Source organism: Pristiophorus japonicus, chromosome 7 (assembly GCF_044704955.1).
Source record: "Pristiophorus japonicus isolate sPriJap1 chromosome 7, sPriJap1.hap1, whole genome shotgun sequence".
NCBI classification, from domain to species: Eukaryota; Metazoa; Chordata; class Chondrichthyes; family Pristiophoridae; genus Pristiophorus; species Pristiophorus japonicus.
The window spans coordinates 87,394,010-87,414,877 of record NC_091983.1 but is presented as its reverse complement, the minus strand read 5'-3'; the positions used below and the strand labels follow the sequence as shown (position 1 = coordinate 87,414,877).

Here is a 20,868-nt window from a genome sequence, read left to right as displayed (position 1 = left end):
TCCCTGATTTGTTAGCCTTTTGTAACACACACCCGACCCCGTATGACGACGCATCGCAAGCTAGCACTAATCTTTTACAAGGGTTATATAGGACAAGCAATTTGTTTCTAGCTTTCTTAAAGGCAGCCTCTTGTGAATTCCCCCATACCGAGTAGTGCATGTAGGGGTTCTAGCAGGGTGCTTAACCCAGGTAGGAAATTACCGAAATTGTTAAGAAGTCCCAGGAACGACCGCAGCTCTGTCACGTTCTGTGGTCTCGGCGCGTTCTTGATGGCCTCCGTCTTGGCGTCGGTGGGTCTGACGCCATCTGCCGCGATTCTTCTTCCCAAGACCTCGCCCTCCTGCACCAGGAAAACACATTTCAAGTGTTTCAACCTGAGCCCCATGCGATCCAACCGACTAAGAACCCCTTCCAGATTCTTCAAGTGCTCAATGGTGTCCCGACCTGTAACCAATATGTCGTCCTGGAAAACTACGGTGCGAGGAACCGACTTTAGCAGGATCTCTATGTTCCGTTGGAAGATTGCCGTGGCTGACCGAATCCCGAACGGGCATCTGTTATAGATGAACAGACCTTTGTGCGTGTTGATGCAGGTGAGGCCTTTCGAAGACTCCTCCAGCTCCTACGTCATGTAGGCCGAGGTCAGGTCTAACTTGGTGAATGTCTTCCCTCCAGCCAGGGTTGCAAATAGGTCATCTGCCTTGGGTAGCGGGTACTGGTCCTGTAGCGAAAAACAGTTAATTGTTACTTTATAGTCCCCACAAATTCTAACCGTGCCGTCCTCTTTAAGTACCGGGACAATCGGACTAGCCCACTCGTTGAATTCCACTGGCCCGATAATGCCTTCTCGCTGCAGCCTGTCCAGCTCAATTTCCACTTTCTCACGCATCATATACGGTACCGCCCATGCCTTGTGGTGGATGGGTCGCGTACCGGGAACCAAATGGATCTGCACTTTCGCCCCCGAGAAACTTCTGATGCCTGGCTCGAACAACGATAGAAACCTTCTCAGAACCTGGGCACATGAGGCGTCGTCGATGGACGAAAGCGCTTGGATGTCATCCCAGTTCCAGCGGATTTTTCCAAGCCAGCTTCTGCCAATGTGGGGCCATCCCCTGGCACAATCCACAGCGGGAGTTCGTGTACTGCTCCATCATAGGAGACTTTGACTTCTGCACTGCCAAATTACAGGAATTAGTTCCTTGGTGTACGTCCTTAGTTTGGTGTGAATGGGGCTGAGTTTGGGCCTGTGTGCCTTTTTGCCCCACAGCCTGTCGAAGGCCTTTTTACTCATTATGGACTGACTCGCACCCATGTCCAGTTCCATAGATACTGGAATACCGTTCAGTTCAACTTTCAACATTATTGGTGGACATTTCGTGGTGAATGTGTGTACCCCGTACACTTCTGCCTCCTCGGTATGAGTCTCCAATTCAGCCTAATCCACAGTGGATTGATTTTCCTCTGCAACGTGGTGGTTTGCAGGGTTTGCAGCTCGCCTGCACATTCGCTGGAGGTGTCCCATTGTTATGCAACTGTTGCACGCATAGTGCTTGAAGCCGCATTGATGGGGCCGATGATCACCTCCACAGTGCCAACAAGGTGTTAACTGCCTCGCATTAACGATTGATGGCAGACTCTGGGTCATCCGAGGTCGGGCAGCAATAGCCGGCGTGTACGTTTTACCATGTATATTTCCGCTCGAAAATGACGTTACTTTGTGCACAGTACTGGCCGAAACTTCTTTACTCTGCGAAATCTGTTTGGTGTTGTCGCTGGTGGACATAAATGCCTGGGCTATCGTTATGGCTTTATTTAGATTTGAAGTTTCAACAGTCAACAGTTTGCGAAGGATTACCTCATGGCCAATGCCCAGTACAAAAACGTCTCTCAGCATTTGTTCTAGGAATCCCTCAAATTCGCAATGTCCTACGAGGCGCCTTATTCGGCGACATAGCTCACCACTTCCTGGCCCTCCGACCGTTGACATGTGTAGAACCGACATCTTGACATCAAAACGCTTTCCTTAGGATTTAGGTGCTCCCGGACCAGCGTACAGAATTCTTCATAGAATTTATCTGTTGGTTTTGCCGGAGCTAGGAGATTCTTCATGAGGCCATAGGTTGTTGCCCCACAGACAGTTAGGAGGATCACCCATCGTTTGGCAGCATTCTCGTCCCCTTCCAGCTCGTTGGCCACAAAGTATTGGTCGAGTCTCACCATGAAGGCCTCCCAATCGTCCCCTTCTGAGAACTTCTCCAGGATACCAACAGTTCTTTGCATTTTCGCTCGGTTGTTCGTTACCTCGCCGCCAATTGGTACGTTCATAATAAAGGGTGAAACTGAGTACTGTGTACAATGAGCAAGTGTGACCTTAGCTCCTTTAATAAGACTCCAGAGTGCAGGTACCTCGTGGATGGCCTGCTTATATACCGTGCTCCCAAGGGATGCTGGGATCCCTTGGGACTCCAACAGGTGGGCCCTCTGGTGGTAGTGTAATACAGGTTACAAGGGATTAAATACATAATAGCCATCACCATGAGCCAAACATTCATGACCTCGACCTGCGGCTCTAGGTGAATGACTCATCCTCAGGACTCAAACTCGGCAAGTACTGTACACACTGTACATCTTTTAGAGGCTGGACTGTAGAACATGAATCTCCTCAGGGGAGAGAGAACAGGCCCCCGAGTCCCTTAACAGAGTCCGCCGAGGGGGGCTAATCGAGTAGCACCATGCTGGCGTTGAGGAGGGAATCACAGGGCTCACCAGTGCCGTTTTAAGGACTATGTGTGTAAAGGCTGCAGCACAAAGGGCCACCTCCAGCGAATGTGTAAAAGAAATATGACTCACTGTGTCGATGAAGAGTCTGCAGATGGCCATGAATCCAGTGCGGTTTATGAAGCGATAGTCAGAGAGGCAGCTCAGCCCCACGATGAGGTGTATAGCATGTTTACCTGTATCACCGAGTGTTCCCCGTTGAGGATGGAAGTCAAGATAAACGGCATTCCAGTATTCATGGAAGTGGACACGGGGGCGAACCAGTCAGTAATGAATCAAGAAGCCTTTGAGAGGCTATGGCACGCTGAATGACCCAAGCTGGTCCTGGTTCAGGCAAAGCTGCACACCTACACCAATGAACTCATCCCAGTCATTGGTAGTGCGGATGTTAAGGTACTCCATGATGGCGCGGTGCACAAGTTACCTCTGTGGATTGTTGCAGGTGATGGACCAACGCTACTCGGAAGAAGGTGGATTGAGAAGATCCATTGGAGCTGGGAAGATTTCATCCCTCCAGTAATCAATGTTCCCCGCGCTCAGAGGCAAAGCAAGCCCTCACCTGAGGTTGGATCCAGCACCAGAGAGCAGACCAGCACAGCACCCGAGGCACAGACTGCTCAGCACGACTGCGTGGAGATGATCCAGCTGAGACGACCCGAACGAACCTTCCAGGCTCCAGTGGCAGGACTCCGGAGGAAGAAAATCGGATCCAAAGGCGACTTCCCAACCTCGGTGGCAGAACCCGGGGAGAAGAGGATCACAGCAGTCGACATCGTGGATGGAAAAAAGATGGCGCCCAAACCACGAGGTGATGCGCTGAAGAAAAAGATGGCGGCGGCCAGACCACGAAGTGCAGCGCTGATGGAGTAACACGTGGCACCAAGTGAAGAAGAGGATTGGTGTAAAGATAGCAAGCCTCTCTTGAAGAAGGTCTGCAACCCACCACACTTAAAAGGACAGTCCCACATTCTCAATCAATGTAATAGCAACTGTGAGTTAAATGTAAAGCATGTAATTGATGATCAGAGTTTCATATATGTAATAAGCAAAGAAAAGTCGTGCGATTTCGATCAGAGCTACTGTTTATTTACAATCTGTAATGAAACGTTGTGCAATGTAGGATTTCAACTACATTCAGATAATGTAGAGGTCAAACACCCATCGGGAGCACACAGATCCAGCGAGCTACCCAATGCTGTAACCTGCATCCCTGGGACCAGAGTGATGCACCACAGAGTGTGGCCACAAGCAGCTAATATATACAAACTGCAGAACAAGCAATCTCAGCAGGGCAACGGCACAGGTATCGATACCCTGCCCCTGATCGGCTCCACCTCTCAGGAACCCGATGGCACCAACCGCCACGAGCCTGAACGAGCAAACCGTGCTAAGGCGAAGCCCCAGACCCTATCGCCACCAAGGCTATACGCGGGAATGAAGGGTCACCCACAATGGTTCTCCCAAATGGAACCGAGACCAGCCAGGATCCCAAACCAAATAACACCCAGGAAGGAGAGTCAGAGGGTTCCCTGTGCACTGCCAGACGACTGCTCCTCAGGGAGCAGCAGTGACCCGGGGCACAAGGAAAGGACAGGGAGGTCACAGGCATCTGTGAATCTACCCGACGCTAGGAGCAATGGCAAAAGCCCCAAGAGCAGGAAACTTGAGCCAACCAGGTTCCCACTGCCAGCACTGGGCACCGCGCCACCACCAGACTAACATCCAGCATTTCTGGCACTAGTTTGTCCTCATGCACCGGTGCGGACACCAGCACTGATTCCAAGTATATATCAAGTATGTACCTCACCAGCCAAATGTACTTGCCTCACAAAGGTAGCACAAATGCAATGTTGAAAAGGCAATCTTTTTTTCTGGACTTGAATGTATATGTATGTAATAAGCCACCGGCATAATCTATATGTGGCAGGGGGGGCGTAGAGAATGGAGTGGTCATGGTCGCACAAACAGGAACCACCAGCACCTCTACTGCCAACGAAACACCACCTACTCACCCAAGATGGAAACGATCCTCCAAGGGTCAACCAGATAGAGCTAAGCCCAGAGCACAGTCAATGCATCAAGGACTTGGGACTTGGGGGAGAGTGATGTCATGTATCCTAACATGTGTCATGGTCACTAAGGTGTGCCACTAGGGGGAACTGCAGTGGGAGACTTGTAGGTTACCTGTACAGGTGTGCCAGGCCTAATATAAAAGGCAGGCCACCATGTGCGATGCTCACTCTGGCGTTACATTAAATGGACTAAGGTCACTACAGTTCAAGTACAACACATTGCCTCGTGGAGTCATTATCAGAGCATGTAAAGACATAACAACAACCCTTCACTGACTGTTTAGGGAGATACAGAGTTGCTTGCTCTATTCACTCAGGTCCCAGATGCCGGTTCCCCTCGCTGCAACGTTATCAGCTTGCACTCTCAGCATCAGAGGCCGTGCAGAGTGTACAGTGGTCCTTCCCTTTAATTCTGTGTAGAACTGAACATTTCGCCTCAGTTCGGCCCTGGCACCTGCCCCTAAAGGAAGCGGAGCATGAGAGATTGCAATCTGCTTTCTTTCAGGGGCGGTAAGGGCAATTTTGTGTTGGGGACGGGGCTTCTGCGCCAGACGCTAAAAGTCCCGGCCCCGTTGGTTACTGCCCACAATCCAGGCGTGGGGCAATTTTGCCCCCTTAAATACCTAAATATGCAAGGGCAAGTCCAACTAATGGCAGATGGTGTTTGATGCCCTGATACAGCATCTGGCTCATCAACGTTTCAAGATGCTGATCACTATCTTAATCACAATCTTAGTTCAGGATTCTAAAATTCTTGCTGATCATTAGTAACAGTGACAGTGGTTGGTGCATTTTCTTTGTTTTACTCTTCTTTCCTCTTTGAACTCTAATTTTTTAGAGCAAGTTCATTTTTATCTGAATGCTATTTGATTTTTACACCCTCGTAACCAATAATTGGAATCATTCCTTTTTCTTCCCCATACTTTTTCCTATCCTACATCTAGGCTGGAGTGACAGTCAAAATGAACACATGAATGGACACAAAAGAAAGTTGGATTACATAGATATAGCAATTAGGTGAGACATGAACATAAAACAGGGAAGGGACATTAGGAAAGTGTCAAAAGTTAAAGTCTGAGGGTGTGTGGTGAGGTGAAGTTGACTTGTGGACAAGTGAAGCCATCTTGGAGCATCCACAAACCAATGTCGAGGTTCAGAGTCAGTTGTGGAGAGGGGCTGGATGCAGAAACCATTCGAGGGGCAGAGAATGAAATGAGGTGCTGCTGAATGTGTTCAGTGGAAGCAATGTGCTGAATAAAAACAGATAATTGACCACGAGCCAGCAAAGATTGATCCTGGGGCCCAGTGGAGGGGTGTAGTGGCCTCAAGTGTTAGCAGTACACACAAATGCATCCAGCAGACCACCAAAGGAGTGATGACAAATGGGAGTGAAACCCAGGAACCAGAGCAGTCAAGTCCACAGAGTTCGGGATGGGTAAAGGGATAATCCACAAGGTCAACGCAGATGAGGGAGCTGATTGGAGGAATAGCTGTCGGGTGAAGAGGATCATAGAAACATAGAAACATAGAAAATAGGTGCAGGAGCAGGTCATTTGGCCCTTCGAGCATACACCGCCATTCAATATGATCATGGCTGATCATTCAACCTCAGTACCTCACCCCAGCCTTCTCTCCATACCCCCTGATCCCTTTAGTCGCAAGGGCCATGTCTAACTCCCTTTTGAATATGTCCAACGAACTGGACTCAACAACTTTCTGTGGCAGAGAATGCCACAGGTTCACAACTCTCTGGGTGAAAAAGTCGATCCTATATGGCTTACCCCTTATCCTTAGACTGTGTCCCCTGGTTCTGGACTTCCCCAACATCGGGAACAATCTTCCTGCACCTAACCTGTCCTGTCCCATCAGAATTTTATACGTTTCTATGAGATTTCTTCTCATTCTTCTAAATTCCAGTGAGTATAAGCCTAGCCAATCCAATCTTTCCTCATATGTCAGTCCTGCCATCCTGGGAATCAGTCCGGTGAACCTTCACTGCACTCCCTCAATAGCAAGAATGTCCTTCCTCAGATTAGGAGGCCAAAACTGCACACAATACTCAAGGTATAGTCTCACCAAGGCCCTGTACAACTGCAGTAAGACCTCCCTGCTCCTATACTCAAATCTCCTCGCTATGAAGGCCAGCATGCCATTTGCTTTCTTTACTGCCTGCTGTACCTGCATGCCTACCTTCAATGACTGATGTACCATGACACCCAGGTCTCATTGCACCTCCCCGTTTACTAAAATGTCACCATTCAGATAATAATCTGCCTTCCTGTTTTTGCCACCTAAGTGGTAATCTCACATTTATCCACATTATACTGCATCTGCCATGCATTTGCCCATTCACCTAACCTGTCCAAGTCCCCTTGCAGCCTCTTTGCATCCTCCTCGCAGCTCGCATTGCCACCCAGCTTAGTGTCATCTGCAAACTTGGAGATATTACATTCAATTCCTTCGTCTAAATCATTAATGTATATTGTAAATAGCTGGGGTCCCAGCACTGAACCCTGGGGCACTCCACTAGTCACTGCCTGCCATTCTGAAAAGATACCGTTTATTCCCACTCTTTGCTTCCTGTCTGCCAACCAGTTCTCTATCCACATCAATACATTACCCCCAATACCATGTGCTTTAATTTTGCACACTAATCTCTTGTGTGGGACCTTGCCAAAAGCCTTTTGAAAGTCCAAATACACCACATCTACTGGTTCTCCCTTATCCACTCTACAAGTTACATCCTCAAAAAACTCTAGAAGATTTGTCAAGCATGATTTCCCTTTCATAAATCCATGCTGACTTGGACCGATCCTGTCACTGCTTTCCAAATGCGCTGCTATTACATCTTTAATAATTGACTCCAGCATTTTTCCCACTACCGATGTCAGGCTAACCGGTCTATAATTCCCTGTTTTCTTTCCCCCTCCTTTTTTAAAAAGTGGGGTTACATTAGCTACCCTCCAATCCATAGGAACTGATCCAGAGTCCATGGAATGTTGGAAAATGATCACCAATGCATCCACTATTTCTAGGGCCACTTCCTTAAGTACTCTGGGATGCAGACTATCAGGCCCTGGGGATTTATCTTCAGTCCCTTCAATTTCCCAAACACCATTTCTGACTAATAAGGATTTCCCTTCAGTTCCCCCTTCTCGCTAGACCCTTCCTTAGTGAAGACAGAACCAAAGTATTTGTTCAACTGGTCTACCATTTCCTTGTTCCTCATTATGAATTTACCTGATTTTGACTGCAAGGGACCTACATTAGTTTTCACTAATCTTTTTCTCTTCACATAACTATAGAAGCTTTTGCAGTCAGTTTTTATGTTCTCTGCAAGCTTACTCTCATACTCTATTTTCCCCCTCCTAATTAAACCCTTAGTTCTCCTCTGCTGAATTCTAAATTTCTCCCAGTCCTCAGGTTTGCTGCTTTTTCTGGCCAAGTTATATGCCTCTTCCTTGGATTTAACACTTTCCCTAATTTTCCTTGTTAGCCATGGTTGAGCCACCTTCCCTTTTTTATTTTTACTCCACACAGGGATGTACAATTGTTGTAGTTCATCCATGTGATCTTTAAATGTCTGCCATTGCCTATCCACCGTCAACCCTTTAAGTATCATTCACCAGTCTATCCTAGCCAATTCACATCTCATACCGTCAAAGTTTCCTTTCTTTAAGTTCAGGATCCTAGTCACTGAATTAACTATGTCACTCTCCATCTTAATGAAGAATTCTACCTTATTGTCACTCTTCCCCAAGGGGCCTCGCAGGACCGGATTGCTAATTAATCCTCTCTCTTTACATAAGACCCAGTCTAGGATGACCTGCGTTCTAGTTGGTTCCTCGACATATTGGTTTAGAAACCATCCCTTATACACTCCGAACTCCTGCTCCACAGTATTGCTACTAGTTTGGTTAGCCCAATCAATTTGTAGATTAAAGTCACCCATGATAACTGCTGTACCCTTATTGCATGCGTCCCTAATTTCCTGTTTGGTGCCATCCCCAACCTCACTACCCCGGTGGTGGGCAATGGAATTCGACTGAGGGCGTCAGCGCAGTTCTCAGTGCCTGGTCTGTGGCGGATTACATAGTCATACGCAGACAATGTTTGTTATGTCTTGAATAAAGAATCTGATCAGATACTGTAAGCTCAAAGTAATGTGTGACCGTAGTCCTTTATTAAGGTCTCCAGAGTGCTTCTCCAGTCTGTGAGGCCTCCTTATGTACAGGTGCTCCCAAGGGATTGTGGGATCCCTTGGGACTCCAGGGGATGAGCCCTCTGGTGGTTAAATAAGGTATTTACAGGTTTACATATATAACAACACTCCCTCCCAAAGTCAATAGTGTAACTATTTACAATGTGTGTCGATCTGGGGCCTTCCTTTCCGTGGTTGATCGTCTCAGTGCAAATGCTGGTTTTGGTGAGTTGTTTGTTGGGCCCTCGCTGGGCTGCTGCGCAGCTGGCCTGCTGGGTGTGGTGAGTCCTGCTGGGCTGCTGCAGGTGATGGGTTCTGCTTTGTGGTCAACCGCTGGTCGGTTGCCACTTGTGTGTGTGTTGGGGGGTCGAGAAAGGTAAAGTCTATTGTGGGTTTTTCTGGATAGTCCGTGTATCTGAATTTGGTTTGGTCCAAGTGTTTTCTGCAAGTGAATCCATTTGAAAGTTTGACCAGAAACACCCTACTCCCCTCTTTGGCCAAACAGTACCGGGAAGCCATTTGGGACCTTACCATAGTTCAACACAAATACAGGATCATTAATCTCGATTTCGCATGACACATTTGCGCGATCATGATATGTATTCTGTTGAAGCCGCCTGCTCGCTATCTGCTCGTGTAGATCAGGGTGGACTAACGAGAGCCTTATCTTAAGTACCCTTTTCATGAGCAGTTCAGCGGGGGTAACCCCAGTGAGCGAGTGGGGTCTTGTGCGGTAACTAAGCAGGACTCGGGATAGGCAAGTCTGCAGTGAGCCTTCAGTTACCCTCTTCAAGCTCTGCTTGATTGTTTGCACTGCTCACTCTGCCTCACCATTGGACACTGGTTTAAACGGGGCAGATGTGACATGTTTGATCCCATTGCGGGTCATGAACTCTTTGAACTCGGCACTGGTGAAGCACGGCCCATTGTCATTCACAAGGACATCAGGTAGGCTGTGCGTGGCAAACATGGCCCGCAGGCTTTCAATGGTGGCAGCTTGCCGACATTATCTCACATTCAATCCATTTGGTCCACGACCACAAGGAACGTTTTCCGCAAGAATGGGCCTGCATAGTCGACATGGACTTTGGACCACGGTTTGGAGGGCCAGGATCATAAACTTATTGGTGCCTCCCTGGGTGCATTGCTTAACTGTGAACATGTGTTACATTTGTGCACGCAGGACTCCAAGTCTGCATCGATACCGGGCCACAACACGTGGGATCTGGCTATCGCTTCCATCATTACGATGCCTGGGTGGGTACTGTGGAGGTCAATAATGAAAGTGTCCCTGCCCTTTTTTGGCACCACTACCCGATTACCCCATAGGAAGCAGTCTGCCTGTGTGGTCATTTCAGCTCTGCGCCGCTGATGCGGCTTTAATTTTTCCTGCATCTCTAACGGGACACTCGGCCAACTCCCGTGGAGCACACAGTTTTTTACTAAGGGGTCCTGGCTCATCCAGGTTCTAATCTGTCGGGCGGTAACAGGTGATTGCTCACTCTCGAATGCTTCCATTAACAAAACTAAACCTGCGGGCTGTGCCATCTCCACTCCTGTGGTAGGCAATGGCAGCCTACTGAGAACATCGGCACAGTTTTTTGTGCCTGGCCTGTGGCGGATGGTGTAGTTGTATGCGGACAACGTGAGCGCCCATCTCTGGATGCGGGCCGGTGCATTCGTATTTATCCCCTTACTTTCAGAAAAGAGGGATATAAGCGGCTTTTGGTCGGTTTCCAATTCAAACTTGAGCCCAAACTGATATTGATGCATTTTCTTTCCCCCATAAACACACACTAACGCTTCTTTTTCGAACATGCTGTAGGCCCTCTTGGCCTTAGACAGATATCTGGATGCATAAGCAACCGGTTGCAATTTCCCAGGTTCATTAGCTTGTTGCAATACACACCTGACACCTTATGACGAAGCATCACATGCTAGTACCAAACGCTTACATGGGTCATACAACACAAGCATTTTGTTTGAGCATAACAGTTTCCTAGCTTTCTCAAAGGCATTTTCTTGGCTTTTACCCCATACCCATTCATCTCCGTTACGCAGTAAAGAGTGCAGTGGTTCTAACAGTGTGCTAAGACCCGGTAAGAAGTGACCAAAATAGTTCAGGAGTCCTAGAAACGACCGCAGCTCCGTCACATTCTGTGGTCTCAGTGCGTTCTTGATTGCCTTCGTCTTCGAATCGGTGGGCCTGATGCCGTCCGCCACGATCCTTCTCCCCAGGAACTCCACTTCAGACGCCAGGAAAATGCACTTCGAGGGTTTTAGCCTGAGCCCCACACAATTAAGCCGACTAAGAACTTCCTCCAGGTTCTGCAGGTGCTCGACGGTGTCCCGACCTGTAACCAAGATGTCGGCCTGGAAGACCAAGGTGCGTGGGACCGACTTCAGTAAGCTTTCCATGTTCCTCTGGAATATCGCCGCGGCTGATCAAATCCCAAACGGGCCTCTGTTGTAAATGAAGAGACCTTTGTGTGTGTTGATGCAGGTGAGGCCTTTCAATGATTCCTCCAGCTCCTGTGTCATGTAGGCCAAGGTCAAGTCCAGCTTCATGAACGTCTTTCCTCCCGCCAGCGTCGCAAATAGGTCGTCTGCTTTTCGTAGCGGGTATTGATCCTGCAGGGAGAAACGATTGAAAGTTACTTTGTAATTACCACAGATTCTGACGGTGCCGTCTTCCTTGAGGTCTGGAAAAATCGGACTGGCCCACTCGTTGAATTCGATCGGCGAAATGATACCCTCTCATTGCAGACGGTCCAGCTCGATCTCCACCCTCCCTCTCAACATGTTCAGTACCGCTCTCACCTTGTGACGGTTGGGTTGCGCCCCCGGCATCAAGTGGCTCTGCACTTTTGCTCCTTGGAACTTCCCGATGACCGGTTCGAACAGTGAGGGGAACTTGTTTAGGACCTGGGCACGTGAAGTGTTGTCGACGGACGAGAGTGCTCGGACATCGTCCCAGTTCCAGCGTATCCTTCCCAGCCAGCTCCTGCCGAACAGCATGGGGCCATTGCCCGGTATCACCCAGAGTGATAAATTGTGCACTGCTCCATCATAGGAGATCTTTAAGGTAGCACTGCCGATTACGGGAATCAGTTCCTTTGTGTACGTTCTCAGTTTAGTACGAATGGGAGTCAGGACTGGCCTTAAGGCCTTGCTGCACCACAATTTATCGAAAGTCTTTTGGCTCATTATGGACTGGCTTGCGTCCATGTGCAGCTCCATTGACACCGGGAGTCCATTTAATTCAAACTTCAGCATTATCGGGGAACACTTTGTGGTAAATGAGTGCACCCCATATACCTCTGCCTCCTCAGACTGAGGCTCTGGTTCATCGTGATCCACTGTGGATCTGTCCTCCTCTGCAGCATAGTGGTTTGCAGGATTAGCAGGGTTTGCAGCTCACCTGCACATACATTGGAGGTGTGCCATTGTTCCACAGCCCTTGCAAACGTATCCTTTGAAGCGGCATGAATGGAAGCAATGATCACCTCCGCAGCGCCAACAAGCTGTTAATGGCCTTGCATTCACCACTCTTGATGGTGGATTCTGAGACATCTGCAGACGTGCAGCTGCAGGCATGTGAGTCCTGCCCTGTACATTACGGTTCGAAAACAACATTACTTTGTTCACAGTACTTGCAGCAGCACTCGTGTGCTGAGAAATTTGCTTAGTATTGTCACTGATGGCGATGAACGCCTGGGCTATCGCTCTGGCTTTACTCAAGGTTGGGGTCTCTACAGTCAAAAGTTTGTGAAGTATTACTTCATGGCCAATGCCAAGTACAAAGAAATCCCTGAGCATGTGCTCCAAGTGTCCTTCAAATTCGCAGTGTCCTGCAAGGTGCCTTAGCTCGGCGATGTAGCTCACCACTTCCTGGCCTTCAGACCTCTTGTATGTGTAGAACAGTTACCTCGCCATCAGAATGCTTTCCTTCAGGTTTAGATTCTCCCGGACCAGTGTGCACAAATCATCGTATGACTGCTCTGTGGGTTTTGCTGAAGCGAGCAGATTTTTCATGAGGCCATACGTTGGTGCCCCGCAAACGGTGAGGAGGATTGCCCTTCGTTTGGCAGCGTTCGCTTCTCCTTCCAGCTCGTTGGCCACGAAGTATTGGTCGAGTTGCTCCATGAAGGTTTCCCAATCATCTCCCTCTGAAAATTTCTCCAGGATGCCCACAGTTCTCTGCATTGTTGTGGTGGGGTTCATCATCTGTATCTCGTCACCAGTTGTTCTGTCTTGAATAAAGAATATGTCCAGATACTGCAAGCTCAAAGTAATATGTGACGTAGTCCTTTATTACAGGTCTCGAGAGTGCCTCTCCAGCCTGTGAGGCCTCCTTATGTAAAGGTGCTCCCAAGGGATTGTGGGATCCCTTGGGACTCCAGGGGATGAGCCCTCTGGTGGTTAAACAAGGTATTTATAGGTCGGCAACATAGCTCGCCACATTCTGGCCCTCGGAGCGATGATGCGCATAAAAGCGATACCTGGCCATCAGTATGCTCTCCTTCGGCTTGAGGTGTTCCCGAACCAGCGTGCACTGCTCTGTGTAAGTCTTGTCCATTGGTTTGACCGGTGCCAGCAGATTTTTGACGAGGCCATATATCGAAGACCCACATACGGTGAGGAAAATCGCCCTGCGCTTGTCCGCCGCTTTGGGTACTGTTGAGGGGGATGACTCATTAGAGGAGAGCAGCAGCAGCCAAGCTCATGGCACCATGGGTGGCTCTTCTGCACAGGAGGGCAGAAAAAAGAGTGGGAGAGCTATAGTGATAGGGGATTCGATTGTAAGGAGAATAGATAGACGTTTCTGCGGCCGCAACCGAGACTCCAGGATGGTATGTTTCCTCCCTGGTGCAAGGGTCAAGGATGTCTTGGAGCGGGTGCATGACATTTTGAAGAGGGAGGGTGAACAGCCAGTTGTCATGGTGCATATAGGTACCAACGATATAGGTAAAAAATGGGATGAGGTCCTACAAGACGAATTTAGGGAGCTCGGAGCTAAATTAAAAAGTAGGGCCTCAAAAGTAGTAATCTCAGGATTGCTACCAGTGCCACATGCTAGTCAGAGTAGGAATCGCAGGATAGCTCAGATGAATACATGGCTTGAGGAGTGGTGCAGAAGGGAGGGATTCAAATTCCTGGGACATTGGAACCGGTTGTGGGGGAGGTGGGACCAGTACAAACCGGACCGTCTGCACCTGGGCAGGACGTGAACCAATGTCCGAGGGGGAGTGTTTGCTAGTGCTGTTGAGGAGGGGTTAAACTAATATGGCAGGGGGATGGGAACCTATGCAATGAGACAGAGGGAAGTAGAATGGGGGCAAAAGCAAAAGATAGAAAGAAGAAAAGTAAAAGTGGAGGGCAGAGAAACCCAAAGCAAAAAGCAAAAAGAGCCACGTTACAGCAAAATTCTAAAGGGGCAAAGGGTGTTAATAAGACAAGCCTGAAGGCTCTGTGCCTCAATGCAAGGAATATTCGGAATAAGGTGGACGAATTAACTGCACAGATAGCAGTTAACGGATATGATGTAATTGGTATCACGGAGACATGGTTCCAGGGTGACCAAGGCTGGGAACTCAACATACAGGGGTATTCAACATTTAGGAAGAACAGACAGAAAGGAAAAGGAGGTGGGGTGGCATTGCTGGTTAAAGAGGAAATTAATGCAATAGTAAGGAAGGACATTAGCTTGGATGATGTGGAATCTGTATGGGTGGAGCTGCGGGATACCAAAGGGCAGAAAACGCTAGTGGGAGTTGTGTATAGACCACCAAACAATAGTAGTGAGGTTGGGGACAGCATCAAACAAGAAATTAGGGATGCATGCAATAAAGGTACAGCAGTTATCATGGGCGACTTTAATCGACATATTGATTGGGCTAACCAAACTGGTAGCAATGCGGTGAAGGAGGATTTCCTGGAGTATATTAGGGATGGCTTCCTAGACCAATATGTCGAAGAACCAACTAGAGGGCTGGCCATCCTGGACTGGGTGATGTGTAATGAGAAAGGATTAATTAACAATCTTCTTGTGCGAAGTCCCTTGGGGAAGAGTGACCATAATATGGAAGAATTCTTTATTAAAGTGGAGAGTGACACAGTTAATTCAGAGACTAGGGTGCTGAACTTAAGGAAAGGTAACTTCGATGGTATGAGATGTGAATGGGCTAGAATAGACTGGTGAGTGATACTTAAAGGGTTGACGGTGGATAGGCAATGGCAAACATTTAAAGATCACATGGATGAACTTCAACAATTGTACATCCCTGCTGGTGTAAAAATAAAATGGGGAAGGCTAACAAGGGAAATTGAGGAGAATGTTAAAACCAAGGAAGAGGCATATAAATTGGCCAGAAAGAGCAGCAAGCCTGAGGACTGGGAGAATTTTGTAATACAGCAGAGGAGGACAAAGGGTTTAATTAGGAGGGGGAAAATAGAGTATGAGAGGAAGCTTGCTGGCAACAAAAAAACTGACTGCAAAAGCTTCTACAGATATGTGAAGAGAAAAAGATTAGTGAAAACAAATGTAGGTCCCTTGCAGTCAGAGTCAGGTGAATTTATAATGGAGAACAAAGAAATAGCGGACCAGTTAAACAAATATTTTGGTTCCATCTTCACGAAGGAAGACATGAATAACCTTCCGGAAATACTAGGGGACCAAGGGTCTAGTGGGAAGGAGGAACTGAAGGAAATCCCTATTAGGCCTAAAATTGTGTTAGGGAAATTGATGGGATTGAAGGTTGATAAATCCCTGGGGCCTGATAGTCTGCATCCCAGAGTACTTAAGGAAGTGGCCCTAGAAATAGTGGATGCATTGATGATCATTTTCCAACAGTCTATCGACTCTGGATCGGTTCCTATGGACTGGAGGGTAGCTAATGTAACACCACTTTTTAAGAAATGAGGGAGACAGAAAACAGGTAATTATAGACCGGTTGGCCTAACATCAGCAGTGGGGAAAATGTTGGAATCAATTATAAAAGATGAAATTGCAGCACATTTGGAAAGCAGTGATGGGATCGGTCCAAGTCAGCCTGGATTTATGAAAGGGAAATCCTGCTTGACAAATCTTAGAAACATAGAAACATAGAAAATAGGTGCAGAAGTAGGCCATTCAGCCCTTCGAGCCTGCACCGCCATTCAAAGAGTTCATGGCTGAACATGCAACTTCAGTATCCCATTCCTGCTTTCTCACCATACCCCTTGATCCCCCGAGCAGTAAGGACTACATCTAACTCCTTTTTGAATATATTTAGTGAATTGGCCTCAACAACTTTCTGTGGTAGAGAATTCCACAGGTTCACCACTCTCTGGGCGAAGAAGTTTCTCCTCATCTCGGTCCTAAATGGCTTACCCCTTATCCTTAGACTGTGACCCCTGGTTCTGGACTTCCCCAACATTGGAAACATTCTTCCTGCATCTAACCTATCTAAACCCGTCAGAATTTTAAACGTTTCTATGAGATCCCCTCTCATTCTTCTGAACTCCAATGAATACAAGCCCAGTTGATCCAGTCTTTCTTGATATGTCAGTCCCGCCATCCCGGGAATCAGTCTGATGAACCCTCGCTGCACTCCCTCAATAGCAAGAATGTCCTTCCTCAAGTTAGGAGATCAAAACTCTACACAATACTCCAGGTGTGGCCTCACCCTGTACAACTGTAGCAACACCTCCCTGCCCCTGTACTCAAATCCCCTCGATAGAATTTTTTGAGAATGTAACTGGTAGAGTGGACAAGGGAGAACCAGTGGATGTGGTGTATTTGGACTTTCAAAAGGCTTTTGACAAGGTCCCACACAAGAGACTGGTGTGCAAAATTAAAGCACATGGTATTGGGGGTAATGTATTGATGTGGATAGAGAACTGGTTGGCAGACAGAAAGCAGAGAGTCAGGATAAACGGGTCCTTTTCAGAATGGCAGGCAGTGACTAGTGGGGTGCCGCAGGGCTCAGTGCTGGGACCCCAGTTATTTACAATATACATTAATGATTTGGATGAGGGAATTGAGTGTAATATCTCCAAGTTTGCAGATGACACTAAGCTGGGTGGCAGTGTGAGCTGTGAGGAGGACGCTAAAAGGCGGCAGGGTGACTTGAATAGGTTAGGTGAGTGGGCAAACGCATGGCAGATACACTATAATGTGGATAAATGTGAGGTCATCCACTTTGGTATCAAAAACACGAAGGCAGAATATTATCTGAATGGTGGCAGATTAGGAAAAGGGGAGGTGCAATGAGACCTGGGTGTCATGGTACATCAGTCATTGAAAGTTGGCATGCACGTACAGCAGGTGGTGAAGAAGGCAAATGGTATGTTGGCCTTCATAGCTAGGGGATTTGAGTATAGGAGCAGGGACGTCTTACTTCAGTTGTACAGGGCCTTGGTGAGGCCTCACCTGGAATATTGTGTTCAGGTTTGGTCTCCTAATCTGAAGAAGGACATTCTTGCTATTGAGGGAGTGCGGCGAAGGTTCACCAGACTGATTCCCGGGATGGCAGGACTGATATATGAGGAGAGACTGGATCGATTGGGCTGTATTCACTGGAGTTTAGAGGGATGAGAGGGGATCTCATAGAAACATATAAAATTCTGACGGGACTGGACAGGTTAGATGCAGGAAGAATGTTCCCGATGTTGGGGAAGTCCAGGACAAGGGGACATAGTCTAAGGATAAGGGGTAAGCCATTTAGGACTGAGATGAGGAGAAACTTCTTCACTCAGAGAGTTGTTAACCTGTGGAATTCCCTACCGCAGAGAGTTGTTGATGCCAGTTCATTGGATATATTCAAGAGGGAGTTAGATATGGCCCTTACGACTAAAGGGATCAAGGGGTATGGAGAGAAAACAGGAAAGGGTTCCTGAGGTGAATGATCAGCCATGATCTTATTGAATGGTGGTGCAGGCTCGAAGGACCGAATGGCCTACTCCTGCACCTATTTTCTATGTTTCTTTGTTTCTATGTTTCTCAGCCGTGTCCAGCTTATTGGCCATGAAGTACTGGTCGAGACGCTCAACGAAGGTTTCCCAATTATCACCCTCAACAAATCTCTCAAGAATACCAACGACAGCCATTACCGCGTGAAAGTTCGTGATCTGTAACTCGTCGCCAATTATTATGTTCAGAATAACTCCACACGACTGTGTTGTAAGCTCAAACCACGGTGACCTTGGTCTCTTTAATGTAACTCCGAAGTGAGGAAGCAGCATGGTGGATTGCCTTTTATACCTGCTTGCCCAGGGTGCACAGGTGACCCACAAGTCCCACAGGTGTGCCCCCTGGTGCCAAGTCTTACACATTGGTGAGGTTTGCATACATAACACATATTTTGGTACTTTTAATGCTTTACTAAAATTCTGTTAAATGGCTTTTTTCTCCACTTAAGCTCATTTTTTTTCTTCTTTCATTTTTGAGTGCTTTATTGATCTGTCCTTCTTCCTGTGCCAGTATGTATTCCTTTCATGAGCTTCACTGGTAATGTTTTAATTTCATTTTTACACATGCTATTTGTTTTCTTTTTCTTGCCTCTGGTAATCATTGCTTTTGATTGGGGGAAGAGGTGAAAATTGCATTTAAGACTTCTAGCAATTATTCAGTGCTGCAGTTAGCCTAGGAGGAAAACCAGTAATGCCACTGACATTGTGAGGTCTTGGATGAGTCAAGATACACTGACACTAAAAGAGGATGGAATTGATTATTTTGCCAAGACTAAGGGCAATGGAAGAGACCACTCTCATTGTTAGCACTGATGATGAATATGACTAGTTTTGGGCTGACACTCTAGCTAGAATAGTTAAAATCTATTTCATGGCTCACACAAATGATGGATGCAGTAAATTAACAGCAAATGAAGTGAAACGTAAAACTTTCATTGAATTAAATGAGTCAGCACAACCACAGCTGCTCAGTCATGTATATGGTAAAACATGTATATGGTAAAACATGTATATGGTAAAACATGTCTTTTTTATGGTCTTATTTGGTGTAGTTAAAAAGACTTTGCCTTAGAATTCCTACACAATGGCATGTCTTGTCTTGCCAATCTGAAATAGGCCATCGTGTCACTTTTATTGTATGATCAATTGAATTTCTTGTACTTTACTCATACTTTAGTTTTACCATGACTTTATTTTACTCTTAACTTTGAAGACAGAATGTAAAACGAGTTAACAGAAGGAATGTGGACTGAGGAGCTTTGGGTCAAATTTAAACTTCGACCAACTGAGTATCATTCTGGCTGAAGAGTCTTCTTTTGAAAGAATACTACTGATTGGTCTCCAAATTGTGAATTACAGCACATTAGTTATTTCAACTCAGTTTTTCTATGATGCTCTTAAAAAAGGCATGAAATGCTCTTTCAATCAAAAGTTAATCGTAGATTTATTCAGAAATTGATCACAAAGGCATGTATTTTCAATAATTTCCAATTTCATGTCAATTGCACATGTATGCAACATAGGTGTCACTAAAATCTATATTTCATCTTATTGTGCTTCCTCATTGGAGAAGATAAGGGAGTCTAAATTGCCCTGTTTAGCGACACTCAGGAAACCGTTTTCACCCGCAGGGTGGGGGGCACTACCGGCTCCCGTGAAAGTGTGCGGCAGTTTAGTGGGGCTGCCACGCAACCAGCAATGATGTCACTGTCGTGCGCAGCAACCCCTTAGCACACCACGCCAACCCCTTTCTCCCCCCTGCGGCGGATATTGGTCAGCACCCTGCAAGGCTGCCATGAGCGGTGTCAGTGCCAGCCTCACGGGTTGCGAACTGGGCTGACAATTATTTGCGGGGTGAAAGTTAAAGGGTGGTCAGGAGCGGCCCGCGTCGCCATCTTGCCGGTTTGGCTGACTCACCGGTCGGCTCGACTTCTTCCTCTGTTGTGTGGTCCAGGTCACCATCGTGCAGCCCGGCACTCCGTTTTGGGTGCTGGGCTACGGCCTCGGCACCACGCCGCCTTGGTGGCCCAGTGCAGGCCCGGCAGAGTGCGCAGCGGCCCTTCCCTTTAACCGAAGGGGAGAGGTGTTGAAACGCGTCAGCGCTACATGGAGCAACCACGCAGCGCTGACCAACGTGCACCAGTAGCACCCTGGAACCCGCCCAACAGGAAGTGGCCGATGTGAGATTGCGCTCCACTTCCTGTGAGGGGCAGTAACCGCAATTTCATGGCTGAGCGGGACTTCCGCGCCGGGTGCAGGACGTCCCACGCCGAGTTGGTTACCGCCCCAATCGGGGCGCTGGGGACTTTCGCCCCCAAAGTGCCAGGAAGGGCTCCCTAAGAAAGACTGGACAGAGTAAAGATTCTTTGTAATAAATACTTCATGCCAGAAAGACCGAGCTTGGTTTGGTTTGGAATGTATATTTTGGCTCGGTGAACGATGGGTTGACTGATTCCGCTGTCTACCTGATGATGTTGTCAGAAGGCATGAACCATTTTGATGGTGCAGTCAAATACTACAGAGAAATGGAATGAAGATGTCAACCAAACGAATCCAGCGATCTAAATTATAACAGGTGCATGCCCCTTTAAGTAGCGGACATAGAAAACATAGAAATTAGGTGCAGGAGTAGGCCATTCGACCCTTCGAGCCTGCACCGCCATTCAATGAGTTCATGGCTGAACATGCAACCTCAGTACCCCATTCCTGCTTTCTCGCCATATCCCTTGATCCCCCTAGTAGTAAGGACTATATCTAACTCCTTTTTGAATATATTTAGTGAATTGTTTTTTTTTCGTTTTTTTTCTCTTTTTTTTCTCTGTGGGAACAAAACACCGGACAACCTGGCGGAAGCAGTCCGT

General features: G+C 47.5%; 1 protein-coding gene across 5 annotated transcripts in view; it reads right to left on the bottom strand.

The window, feature by feature from the left end:
- otofa (otoferlin a) overlaps positions 1-20,868 on the bottom strand; it is a 655,153-nt gene that overhangs the window by 195,623 nt on the left and 438,662 nt on the right. The window lies entirely within an intron of this gene.